At 34.3% G+C, this 13,846-nt stretch overlaps 1 long non-coding RNA gene across 1 annotated transcript in view; it reads left to right on the top strand.

The window, feature by feature from the left end:
- The window catches only part of LOC130541351 (uncharacterized), a 168,502-nt gene extending 157,269 nt beyond the window's left edge, over positions 1–11,233 (top strand). Inside the window, exons 3-5 of the long non-coding RNA XR_008955392.2 lie at positions 1,098–1,147; positions 3,088–3,178; positions 9,381–11,233. This is a non-coding gene — a long non-coding RNA (uncharacterized LOC130541351). The remainder of the gene's footprint in view (positions 1–1,097; positions 1,148–3,087; positions 3,179–9,380) is intronic.
- Positions 11,234–13,846: the final 2,613 nt, after the last annotated feature.

Genomic DNA, 13,846 nt, shown 5'->3' with positions numbered 1-13,846 from the left:
ATTTATTTTTTGAGTAATCAAATAACTAGTATTTAAGGAATATACTAGTTTTTATTCTCTGTTGTCCTAATGTTAAGGAAGAAAAATTACCATTTATTCATTTCCTGTGTATTCTCAAGCAAAATGAACTCTTAAGATAACTAGTAGTGGTAAATAATAAGAGCAAAGGATTGAATAGGAACCCCTTTCTAAGTATTTTATTTTTTCTCCTGGAGAATGCTCACCGATTCTTAGAGATACCCCTCCTCTAATTTTAGAATCATTTAAAAAATCTCCTGAGAGGAGCTTTAAATTGTGATCATGCAAAGATAATGAAACATACCATTTATTTAGTAATGGGTGTGCCAGAAATGCTTTTCAATCTACTGGAAGAGTAATAGAGTTTGAATACTTGTGGTTGAAGGAGATAAATTAAAGAGAAGTAAATGTATCTTTGTGTGCAGGACATTAGTATGTATTTCCTGTTCTGACAGAGAATATTGGTTTAATTGATATAACTTTATTTTACTGAAGAAATAGAGCATACTAAATGTCATTACAAAAAAAACAAATGGAACATTTTAATTATTGTCACAAAAAGATGGAAAGCTCTTTCCTAAAGCACCGAAGCTGAATAAAATGGGAGTGGAGTATCACCAAAATATTACTGGAGACAGCCAAGAGCCACCAGATATACACCTCAGAGGGGATATGATATGCTCAAATATCCCAGAGAAGCAGAAGACTTAGGAATTACAGAAGACATAGAAGAAATAGTGGTACAGTGACCTTAGTAAGAGATTATGCCTTTATCGTTCCTTACTGGTTAACAGTGAGGTTTTTCCCTGTAATATAAAGTTTTGTTTTTTTTTTTAATTGTGCTGTTTTGACCCAGTATTGAGGTCAGTTTGTTCCCATTCTACAACAGCCTCTCCCCTTACTGGGCTCTCAACTCCAGGCTACTATGCCCTTGCCCTATTTGCCCCAAGGCCAGGTTCCAGGCAAGTTAAATTATTAAATTATCAAATTAGCCAGTTCATAGGGAGCCCAGAAAACCTAGCTGATGTCCATGCATGAGCTTCCCCAACAGCTCCAACTTGTTGTTACTCTGTCCCTAGGTTGCAATCCTTGTATGGCCCTGCCTGGAAGCCTTCTCTCATTCAGAGCTGTAAGTAACAATAAAAATCCTGTCTTTCATCTATTGAGTGTTGATGTTTGTAATATGCCATCAAAAGACTCTTAAAATCTTATAAAGCATTCCCCACTGCCCAGTCAAAGAGGTGGGCTCCAAAACAAATATTTTTGAAGATAATGTGACTGATGGAAAGCCAGGCCATTCACTTTCAATGTATTATTATTATTCAATGGATTTGCTGATCAGTCTTCTCTAGGAATTTGAGCAAGTGGAAAAAAATTCTAAAAAATATGACAAGGCAGAAAGAAGACAAAACAACAAATCAGCTGATAGTTTCCTGCTTTGGTCAGGTGATAGGTGTGTTTCCTATAGTTTAAGTGGAAAATTAGCTAAATATAATTAACTTTATGGTTCCCTACCAGAATTTCAGAGGTCAGTCTCTCAATGGGAAACTCCAACAGGAAAAGGCTTGCATAGACCACAGAGACAGGTGCTGAGTAGGAAATTGGTCAGTTCCTGAATTTTTCATGTCAAGGAATCAGGCCACAGAAAGGAGACTGCATTCTGCCCCACAGAATCATATATATTTTTTACCAGAAAGCCAAGAGAGCACTAAAGCATCATCAATTGAGAAAATCATTGTTTGTATATTTCTTTGGTATGGGTTAAATTGTGTATTCAGGAAAATATATGTTGCAGTTCTAATACCCGGTACTTCTGGATGTGTGTGACTTTATTTGTAAATGCGGTCACTGTAGGTGTAATTAGTTAAAGTGAGACCATATGGGAGGAGGATGAGTCTTTAATCCAACATAACTAATGTACTTATAAGGAGACACTGAGACCCCCGGGAGAATACCACATGATGGTGTAACCAGAGAGTGAATTGGTGCCTCTAAAAGTTAAGAAAATAACAATGAATGCTGGTTGTCACCCAAAACTAGAAGCGAGGCAAGGAACAGATCCTCTTTCACAGCCCTCAGAAGGAACCAATTCCACCAACCCCTTTGCCTCAGACATCAAACTTCCACAATAGTTTGCAAGAGTGAATTTGAGACGGGAGGAGTTCCCTCACCCCCTTGCAGGGCATGTGACAGAGGTGTGGCTCCCCTCTTAGGTGGCCCACTGCTCAAACCCCTGGGGGGAGCATGCAGACTGGCAGGTCTAGGGAGTGTTTGGGGGCTCAGGCCCCATGGTAGTGTTTAGGGTTGACTGTTTACAGCTCCTGAAGCCCCAGTAGGCCTGTGTTACAGTGTGCGCTCTCAGTTTTGCCATCTGCAGGCAGCTTGTGTTAATCAGCTCAATTATACCCTCTGCCTTACTGCAAGGACAAAGGCCTTTCTGTATCTTGGGTTCTTGCCCTAGTGTGCCGGAAAAAATCAGATCATATGTGAGCTTGGAGGATGGGTACAAGGTTTTACTGAGTGATGGAAGTAGCTCTCAGTGAGATGGATGAGGAGGCCAGCATGGGAATGGAGTGGAAAGATGGTCTTCCCCTGGAGTCGGGCCTCCCAGTGGCCAGCTCTCCCCTGACTGCCTGCAACAGAATTCCATGTCGTCCCGCCATCTGATGGCCTGCCAGCGTCTGCTGGTGTCTATCAGTGAGCTCTTTTGCTCTTCTGCTCCTCTAGACATCCAGTTGCTTGTGTCTGCCCACTAGGGTTTCAGAGTTTTTATGGGCACAGGATGAGGGGCGTGGTGGGCCAGAGTGATCTTTGAAAGTGCAACATTTGGGCATGAAAAGAGGAGTGCTTCTCCTCACTTCGTTTCTTGGGCACAAGCCCGAGGGTGGAGCCCCGCCAGGGACCCCGCTCTTCTCTACCCAGCACTTCCCTGCCATGCTCCCGTATCAAATTTCAGTTGTTTTAAGCTACACTGCTTGTGGTACACTGCTTAACAAAGTTGCTTTGTTAAGGCAACTTTAGGAAATTAATATATTCTCCAATTTTTTCATTCCCCACTCTTAACTCTAGAGTAGATACAGGAAGAAGAGTGAAGGAAGAGGAGGAGTGAAAATAGGCATGGAAGCCTCTAAGCCTCCAGGTACTGGAAGCAGAGAGAGAGGTAAGGTTTGATTGCATAGGTAGTGGAGGTTTTAAATTGGGATGATTGATCTAGAAATTGCATACTCTATAGTTTAGACCCTTATGTCAATTTTCATTGCAAATTGTCTGTTTTAATGAGATAAACTTCAAATAGTATTAATGGGTTTAAAAAGAAATTAAGCAGATATTTGTTGGAAGCTATTGAAGAGAAATAAATGTCATTCACATAGGCACCCCAACAAGTTCTGAGTGCTCAATAAACCTGTCACACAGACTAGACCGAGAGTAAATGGATCTAAGTGGGCATCCTGTTCAGCCTAAGTTCAGCCACCTTGAGACTACCCTTAGCACTTGCCCCAATTATCACTAAAGAACAAAAAATAATTTCAAGCTTAATTAATAATTCATAAGATTTACATTATACATCTTGGAGCTTTATGTCCTATAACATTCAGGAAAATAAAATAAAATTATTTCATCACTGGCTTATAGTCATGTCACCTCTCTTTTCCCCTTCCCTTTTAAGACAAATTTCTTCACCTTTCTGTATTGTCCTAAGCAAATATACCACGCATATTCTATTCAGCAAAACTGAAATTCTGTTAGTTGAACTTAAAATCCTTTAAAAGCAGCTCAGCAACCATGCTTACTGATAAGTAACTATGCTTCTCAAGTGAGTTATCAAATTTTTCAACCAAATACATAGGTCTCTTGGAAGATTTTAGTCTTTGCATAAGCAAAACACAATGTGGTTTTCTGTCCAATTATGTAAGCCGTAGTTAGAAAATTCCCATACATACCTGCTGAAAGAATATTCTCATATATATGCTAATATATGTATACTCATATATATAATGTATTAAGAACATTCTCATATGCTGAAAGAATATAGAATATAAATATGTAAATATGTTTTTATGTTTAACATGAAACATATATAATACATTATTATATATTTTACATATGTAATGTATTATAATATTATGTTACATATATAATTTATTACATATCATATAGTATATTACATATACGACATAGTAATGCGTTATATATGGAACATATATAACACATTATTATACTATATATGATGTGTATGTATAGTATTATATATTTTATTGTATATACTACATGCACAAATTACAGGACAGTATGTTAGTTGTTATTGGAGATAAATGCAAATAAGACAGCATAAAGCATTGTAACTATAGGAAAAAACATATAATTCCCATAATTATAAATGTAACTGAAGACAGAATGTTATGCTAGGTTTGTGAGTGCTAATTAATAGCATTATTTTCAAATCCAAGTATTTAACCAACTGAGAAATACACGCTGGAGTCAGTTAGAAAATAAAATATCAGTTGTTTCTTTTTCTTGTTTTCCTGACAAGGCTAAATTAGAGGATGGGATAAAAATGGGCCTGCTGCTTTTTTCTACCAACTCACCTCACTTCCTTTCAAGATCTTAAGATCTTTTGGACTGCCAAGCGGAAATTCCCTGGGAAAAATATTTCCCACCACATCCAATTCAGAAGAAACCAATAAATAAAATCTACCTATGAGCAAATGGGACTTCAAGTCTATGAAATGGAAAATTATAAAACAGTGAACAGATCTCCATTCCTTATTGCAATCATGTAGTCTTCTAGTCTAGGGCCATGCACCAAAACTGTTTTAGATTTAACCCCTGACTTGTTGTCTTCGAGCTGATATATTCAGGTGGCAAGAATTATTAGTTCCACTAAGAATGGCTACGATGTAATAAATATTCAATAAATACTAACTGGGGGTTGTGCACCAAGGATAAAGACTTATTTATATAGACTCAATTGAAAAGTCTAGAATTTGAATTTGCTCTTCGAAATTCCCAGAAGGCCTCTCAAGAGCCACAGAATCAGCAAGTGAACAAGATTCTCACCATCCTCAGGACAGTCAAGAACAATAAAATGTAGAACTTTGAAATTCAGAGATTAAGCTGTAAGGCTAATCTACACAGAGGACTAACATGAGCAAACATATGAACAGGGCAATTCTGGTACTGGCAGCACTTAAGTTTAGGATATAAATGGAGATAAGTGTAAGAAAGTAGGACAAATGGCTTTTTATTATAATTTGAATATTATCAGATGACAAATTTTAATTTAAGATAATTTCATTTGTGTATTAAAATGTTTAAAATAGTTTAATAATCTATTTTACTACCATTATTAACCATTGAAATATTCTGTTAATAATGTTTTTAATATTTACTTATAGTATTACTTAATTATTTTTCTAGGCAGGTTAACTTAGTTCAATTATCCATTAATTAGAAGCAGAAATATAAGTTAATATTTAAATCTTCCATTTTCAACCAATACCACATTCTTTTACCCACACCTTTTTAAGATCTCTTCTTCATCAGCAAGACGAGGGCATGAACTACATATCCATATCCTTCCCAACATGGTTCAGGTCAGAGTTTGCCAGTGAAAGGCACTAATGCAGGATTCGGAAGGTAGAAAAAAATGAATAAGCCATTATTTTTCAGAGGTAGTTGTGATCAGACACAAGCTTCCTGGCGAGCTGTGGAGATACACCCATGTTGTCATTGCCTAATTTCTCCCTGAACATTTAGAAAGCTTCTTCATAGAACCTACGGAATGGGAAAGAACATTTGCAAGCTATGCAGATGACAAAGTTCTAATATCTAGACTCTATAAGGAACTTAACAAGCAAAAAACAAACAACCCCATTAAAAAGTGGGCAAAGGACATAGACAGAGATTTTTCAAAAGAAGACATAGACACGCCTAACAAGTAAACAAAAAAAAAATGCTCAACATCACTGATAATTAGAGACATAAAAGCAAAACCACAATGAGATACCATCTTACACCAGTCAGAATGGCTATTATTAAAAGGTCAAAAAATAAATGCTGGCAAGGTTGTGGAGAAAAGAGACCACTTCTACACAGCTGGTGGAAATGTAAATTAGTTCAGCCTTTGTGGAAAGCAGTTTAGTGATTTCTCAAAGAACCCAAATGCAGAAATACTCAACCCAGCAATCTGATTATTGGGTATAAACCCAAAGAAAAATAAATCAGTATACCATAAAGATACATGGATATGTATGTTCATTGCAACACTGTTCACAATAGCAAAGATATGGGAACAGCCTAAATGGCTGTCAACGATAGACTGAATAAAGAAAATGTGGTACATATATATCATAGAAGACTATGCAGCCATAAAAAATAATGAGATCTTATCTTTTGCAGCAACATGGATGAAGCTGGAGGCCATTATTCTAAGCAAACTAAAACCGGATCAGAAAATCAAATACCAAATGTTTTTATTTGTAAATGGCAGCTAAACTTTGAATGCATATGGACACAATGAAGGGAAAAACAGACACCAAGGCCTACTTGAAGGTCGGGGTTGGGAGGAAGGGGAGAATCAAAATACTACCTATCGAATACTATGTTTATTACTTGGGTGACAAAACTATCTGTACACCAAACCCCTGTGACACACAATTTATTTATATGACAAACCTACACATTTACCCCTGAACGTAAAATAAAAGTTGTTGTTTTTTTGTTTTGTTTTGTTTTGTTTTTTAATGAAGAAATGTAGCAGTTTCTCAGGGTGTTGTTGGTAACAACATGCTTCTAAACTCTTGGTTGAGATAGTAATGGTGAACTTTCTGAACTTTGATTTCTCAGTTCTTCTAATATTTTTCTAAATCTCAAAGTCCCATTAAATTCCATTCCTGCTCAAAACTGACAGATCATATTATAATTAGATAATGGACAAGAACCATGATCTGGTTCACTCCAGCCTGGGGCCCTCCTGACCTGGGGCTGCCCAGGCACTGAACAACTACCCTTGGCACCCAGGCGAACCAGACACTGGTAGTAGCGGGAACCCTGTGGGACTGTCCTGCCCACTTTGGCCCCGTCCTGCCCACTGTGGCCCTGGAGGCTGAGGTAAGTGATTTCTGGACTATGTACATGGCCTGGCTCAGCTCTCAGTATATAAATTTGCAGACCAATGTGAATAGGTAACAACTGAAAATGGTATTGGAACAGTTGGAGTTGGAAGGTTTACACAGGAAACTTTGGGAGATGTTTATTACAGTCTGCCTGAAATTGAGACGAAATTAAACAAATAAAATGGATTTTGGACATTGGAAAGGGTGAAAGCTGCTACTGAACTTTGTTCTCTTCTATCAGGAGAAGCAACCAAAATTAAAGAAGCTCTTGCAGAAAATCCAGCACTTGTCAACAAATCTTGTTATGAATAGGGTTGGCTGATCAAGGTGACACTGAGTAACCGTTAAAAACTAGATGGATTAATGAATGAAGATATATATATAAGAAATATGTGAAATCAACCAAGGAGTAAAAATGAAACCCCTATAAAAACTATTCTGAGGAAAAGTAATGAAAAAAGGAAAATGAACAAGAAGTAAGATAAGTAATAAAGTGATGTTTTAGGGTTACATATCATTCTGAACAAAATAACAAAAAAAAATTTAATATGGTATAATTTACACTTATTTTCTTTTCAGATATATTCTTTAATTAATATGCCATTTCAAATCCTTACAAGTATGAATTTTTAAAACTATATTCTTTCTTTTTTAAATAACAGTGAGCTATTGAAAACTCAAAATCTACCAAGTTGACCTTTCTGTTAAATCTGTTGAATTCACTTGATATAATTAAAAAACATACATTGTAAAAGAAAATATAGAATCAAACTTAGTGTGATTAGCATATGATAAAATGATAATTTATGTAATAAGTCTTCAAAGCTTTCCCTAAAACTTTTGATAGATCAAATAATATTTTAACTCTTATCCTTGCTTGATGAGCACACATCCTAATTCATGATAATCAACTTATACTGTGTAAAACATCTTCAGAATGTTCTACAACAATTAGTGATTTTATATTTGAACAGTACCATATTCCATCTACTTATCTATCTAACTAAAATTAAATAATTAGTCCTCTTTTGCAAGTATGCAAATGATTCTCAGAAAGTAAATTGGGAATATGTCTTAAGTTACATTTTTTTTAACTTGGTTTTCCCATTAGAGTTAAGGAAAACTCTTCATCCTCCTACTTTTTATTTTTGTTCTTTCATTATTTCTCTCTTTCTTTCCCTCTCTCTTACTCTTATTATTTTTGTCAAAACATTGATTAACATCAGAGATAGGTTTGTAATTATCCACTATGGAAATTTGGAATGATGTTGTCTGCATTTAGCAATATTATTGTTTACTCTCTGGCTCTGATTCCAAATAGTATGCTTATACAAATACCAAATGTTTGCTGTGAGTGTTTACTTACTCACATGCATATATAGTATAAGGCCTATATTTAGCAGTTCATTCTTTATTAAAGTAAAATTTTACCAATAACGAACACATAAGTGGTTAACTGTTACTTTCTCTAGTAAAGCAATCTTCATTTATCCTCTTCAGCTCTACCACCTAGAAGACATAGGACTTGAGCACATGAGCTAAGTTACTGAGTATTTAGCATAGTAACAAGACAATGATTAATGCTCAGAATAAGAGGATACATTTATAACCATCAGTTCTTCAACTGCTCTTTGAATGCTTTTATATTTCTTTGTTGTGTTTATGGGACAAATAAATGGTTAGTACTATAAATGAGATAGCAGCAAGCCATATGTATTGTTCCTGCTCACTGAAGCTAGAGTATATTTTAAAGTATAAATATAACCATGTATCTTCCTGTCCTAAAATTCTTCATTGGCTCCCTTTCTTCAGGATGAAGTTAAACCATCTTATTAAAGGCTTCTGACTTGGATGCTTTGTCTTCCTCCCCTGCTTCATCTCTTTACACTTTACAGTAAAACATATCTATTAGGCTGACTTCCTAGTTGAAGGCAGTAGAATCCATTCAAACTAGTTTAAACAGAAAAGGAAGTTGCTTTATTTTTGCAAAAAATATGCACAAATGGTAGTAGAAAAACAGTAGGAAAAAAAGTAAACCATAATTTTTTTCCTCTTAACATTCACAAAAAAATAACTAAAAATGGATCAAAGATGTAAATAAAAAAACTAAAACTCCAAAACTTCATGAAGAAAATATGAGAAAATATTTGCAAATGCTTCAGATACGACACAAAAGTACAAACAATGAAAGAGTAATATTGATGCTTGACATCTACAAATGCTAAAATGAACAAATTTCTTTTTTAGGTCAATTATACAAAAACGGAAAGACCAGAAACAGACTGGAAGAAAATATTTGCAAAACATGTGTCAGGAAAAGGTTGTGTATCCTATATATATAACTAATTTTTGAACTCATTTGTAAGATAATAAACCTGATTAAAAAGAAATGTGCAAAAATGTGAGCAGCATTTCACCAAATATGGTGTGTGTGTGTGTGTGTGTGTGTATGTGTGTGTGATGCATAAGCATGTGGAAGTATACCCAACATTGTTAATCATTTGAGAAATACAAACTAAACCATAAGAATACACCATCACATAGTTGTTAAGATGGCTAAAATTACAAAGTTTGTTAATACTAGGGTTGTTAAAAGTGTGGATCAACTGGACCTCTCATTCATTGTTGGTGGGAATATAAAATGCTACAATCAACTGGGAAATAAATAGTTCAGCAGTTTCCTATTAAGTTAAAGATACACTTATAAACAGTCAGTGATTCAACTCCCAGATATTTACCCAGCAGATATGAAAAATATCCATACAAAGCTTATATCCACACAAAACTTACATTCCCCACAATGGAAAAAAAAGGATCTCTGCTTTAGATCTAGTTGTTAGAGAAAGTCTGTATAAGAATGCTTTAACTTAAAGCTTGATTGGCAGGAAGAAGCAAGCCATGCCAAATCTAGGAAAAATATTAAACACTAAACAAGTAGCTGGCACAAAAGCTCTAAGATAGTAACAAAAGTGGCTAGAAAGAAAGCTAATATTTCTTTAGAATAATGAGCTGATATAGTTATGGCAGGCAGTGAAATTTTCAAGAAATATGGAAGCCATACCAAAGAAAATTCTGAAGCCCAGTTGTAGAATTAAAAATCAACCATCAGTATTTTCCAACAACAGTGTAACTAAAAATATTATAAGCAACAAACAACAGTATTCTTACTTCATAAATATCCAGATTGTGTGTTTATATTATAATTCCTTCTCTATGTATACCATGTAAAACCTCCATGTATCTTAAAAGACAGTGATGTTAATATCAATACTGGCAGAAATAACTTGACTGGTATATAATTAATTGTCCAATCTACCTGGGCCTGGTGGCTCACACCTGTAATCCCAGCACTTTGGGAGGCTGAGGCAGGTAGATTACTTGAGCCCAGGAATTCAAGACCAGTCTGGGCAACATGACTAAACCCCGTTTCTACAAAAATTACAAAAATTAGCCTAGCTCGGCATGGTGGCGCATGCTTGTAGTTCCAGCTACTCAGGAGATTGAGGTGGAAAATTCAACTGAGCCCAGGAAGTTGAAGCTATAATGAGTCATGATTGCTCTACTGTACTTCACCTTGAACAACAGAGTGAGAACCTGTCTCAAAAAAAAGAATTGCTCAATCTAATGCCACATTATATTTTGCTTTATATTTGGGGTATATTTTATTTCATAGTTTATTATTTTTCCCTTCATGAGTTCTAATAGTTTTCTCCTCGACCTAAGGTTAATCCACTTTTACCATATGCTTATCATCTAGTGCATAGAACCTCCCTTTTTGTCAAAGCACTCTAATTGTTGCTTTTTATTCATTTCAGAATGAATGTTTTCTATATGCCTGCTGCAATGCATATCTTTTCCTGTTACTTATTTTCCTTGAACTCATGGATTAGAGTTTCTCTTCTATATTTTTTGTTTGCAATTTTCTTCCTTATTTGTTATAATTCACCTTCAATTAACTTGTTTGGCTAAAGTTTATGAAAACAAAACCTTTGGAATTCTTGCACATGCAAAAATGTTACTATGATGCTCTCACATATGTTTGTATAATGTGTATAATTGCTTACTATACGTATTAATTAAAGATTCAAAATTGCTTTCTATAAGAAGCTTGATTCACTGTCCCCTAGCCTCCTATTTGGCTTATGAAAATTCATGCTGTTGATACTAATATAGTTTTGGCAGATTACATCACGTTTCTAGTTAAATTTAAGTCAAAGACAGTTATTAATAAAGAATCTTAAAATGTGAATAATGAAGAAATTTTCTCTAATCAGAAACAACTATCTCTATTATCTCATTCTAAAAGTTATTGGCTGTTGTTTAACCTGACTCAACTTTTCAAAATAAACCCTAATAAATAAACATTATTGTGTGTTCAAACTAAAGCAATTCATATAGTTTTTCCCTAAAATAATAAAAAGTGAGACAAAGCCTTCTGTAAAATATACTTCTGAACAAGTCAGTACAAAATAAACATATCCTGAATTTCCATCTTCTTAAAACTGGATACTTCATATTCTCATGTCATCATTAACCTTAGTGACAAGGCTAAGGATATATGTTTGCAAATTCGGTTAGGGGTTGTTACTTCTAAATCTCAAGCAGTCAAGCATGAACACATGTTAACTTTGGGAAACTTAACCAAATGATTCAAACTCCACTGGTAATGAATGATGTAAAGGCAAAGTGGCTCTTCACAAAAAGGAGGGAAGCATCCAGCTCTCCACATACTGACTGTGTGTTCTACTCCTAGGCATTCTGCTGTGTCTGCTCTGGATGAAGCCTATTCCCCAAATAATAGGAGTAGCCAAATAATAGGAGATGCCTTTTAGATTGGTTAATAGGTAACACATACAGTTAAATAGACGGAGTAAGTGCTAAGGTTTACCAGCAGAGTGGGACGACTACAGTTAACAGTAATGAACTAAATCTTTCAAAATACCCAGAAAAGAGGACTTGCAATGTTCCCACCGTATAGAAATGATACTCTAAATCATTTCTTAGATAGTCTAAATCATTAGAGAAAGGATACTCTAAATGTCTTGACTTGATCATTACACAGTCTATGCATGTAACAAAATATCACATGTATCCCATAAATATGTGCAAATATTAGATATCAATAAAAATAAATAAAACATAAAATAGTAGAATATTCAAGAATAACTTTTTTAAGAAAATAGGGACAAGATAACATATTGACTTTGAGTTATAATTTTTGTGAAGAGTTGTTTTTATTAAAAAGTATTTCAGGTTATTTAACTAAATAATTTTTATTCATTTCTGGCTGTATTCACAAATGTTACAAGTCTGCATGAAAGTTATTAATAATTACATGTCTCTTATTCCAGAATTACAAACAGCTAATGAAATTTTGCTGGGAATCTCACAAGCTCAAATGTAAGAATTTTTTTATTTTTACTTCCAGAGAACCTACTAAATAGACTAAATAGAAACCTTCAGTTTATAAAATTTTAAAGTGCTCTCTCCAAATCCTGCAGAGGTATATTACAAATGACGGTGGAAACTAATATTACAATGAAAAGCAAATTTAGTTGTTATAATTATTAATTTTCTCTTTATTGGGAAAGTAAAAACGCATGCATTATACCCCTACACACATATATTTACAATTTCAAAAATATTTAAGATAATGATAGAAATTACAGAATTCACTTACTAAGGATAATTAAATAAAACCAAAACCAAAAAAAGATAACAAATACAGTAATATCCGTGATAGGATAAAGTTATGTATGTCTAGCCCATGAGCAACACATTTTGCATTTTAAAAATATGCTACCTTAGAAAAACAAAATATGAACAGAGCCAGATTTTACTTATATATCTTGATCAAACTAATTGCTTTCATATGGATAAAGCAAGTTTTAAAGTAATGAAAGAGAAAAATAATTTCCTAGCTATAATTTGTGTAAATACATGTGAACTTCAATTGATCAAACAATATTTCTACTTAAGCCTTTCTATGCTGAGCAAAACTTCATTTATATCTATTGCTACATTATTCTTTCCAATAAAAATTTTAAGTAAATTTGGTAGTTTTCTTAAAATAATTTTTGTAGGATATTTCCCATAGTGTAATGCTTCAAATGGTGATAAAAATCATGATTTTTTATGGAAGGTTGAGATAAAGAAGGAAAATGATGTATTTAGGTGCAAAAGAGGGCAACAAATCTAATGGACAAAAAAGCGTAAGTGACATCTCAAATCTACAGATGGTGTTCCTCTAGAATCTTCATAAATCACTCATTATTTTGAAGTTTTAATATAGGAAGGTGGCTATCACACACTCAAATGACTCCATTATAGATTTTCTCTTTCTAGCTGCAATAGCTCATTCAAAAATTACACATGCCAACCAATTTAGAAAACGTATACATATTATTCCTCTTAAAATTACTATAAATAGATATAGTCTTTACTATAACTATATATCTGTACATCTTATACGGACAACTTAGGGAACTGCTAGGCTCAGGTAAATTCATCACGTGCATGTTTAGATGTTTATTCGGCCTCTCAAATTGCTGAGATTACAGGTGTGAGGCCATTTTCATTTCTAAGAGCAACACTAAATAGTTTGGACCTCTCCTTTGAGTAGTTCATAAAAAGTAAAATCGTTCTTTATTTTTTATCTTTAATGTAACTGTGATCAATTTTTATGAGACTGTCCTCAATGACCCTGCCACACT

The sequence above is a fragment of the Pan paniscus genome, chromosome 1 (assembly GCF_029289425.2).
Source record: "Pan paniscus chromosome 1, NHGRI_mPanPan1-v2.0_pri, whole genome shotgun sequence".
Classification (NCBI taxonomy): Eukaryota; Metazoa; Chordata; class Mammalia; order Primates; family Hominidae; genus Pan; species Pan paniscus.
The sequence above is the reverse complement of the archived record's forward strand: the minus strand, read 5'-3'. Positions and strand labels throughout refer to the sequence as shown.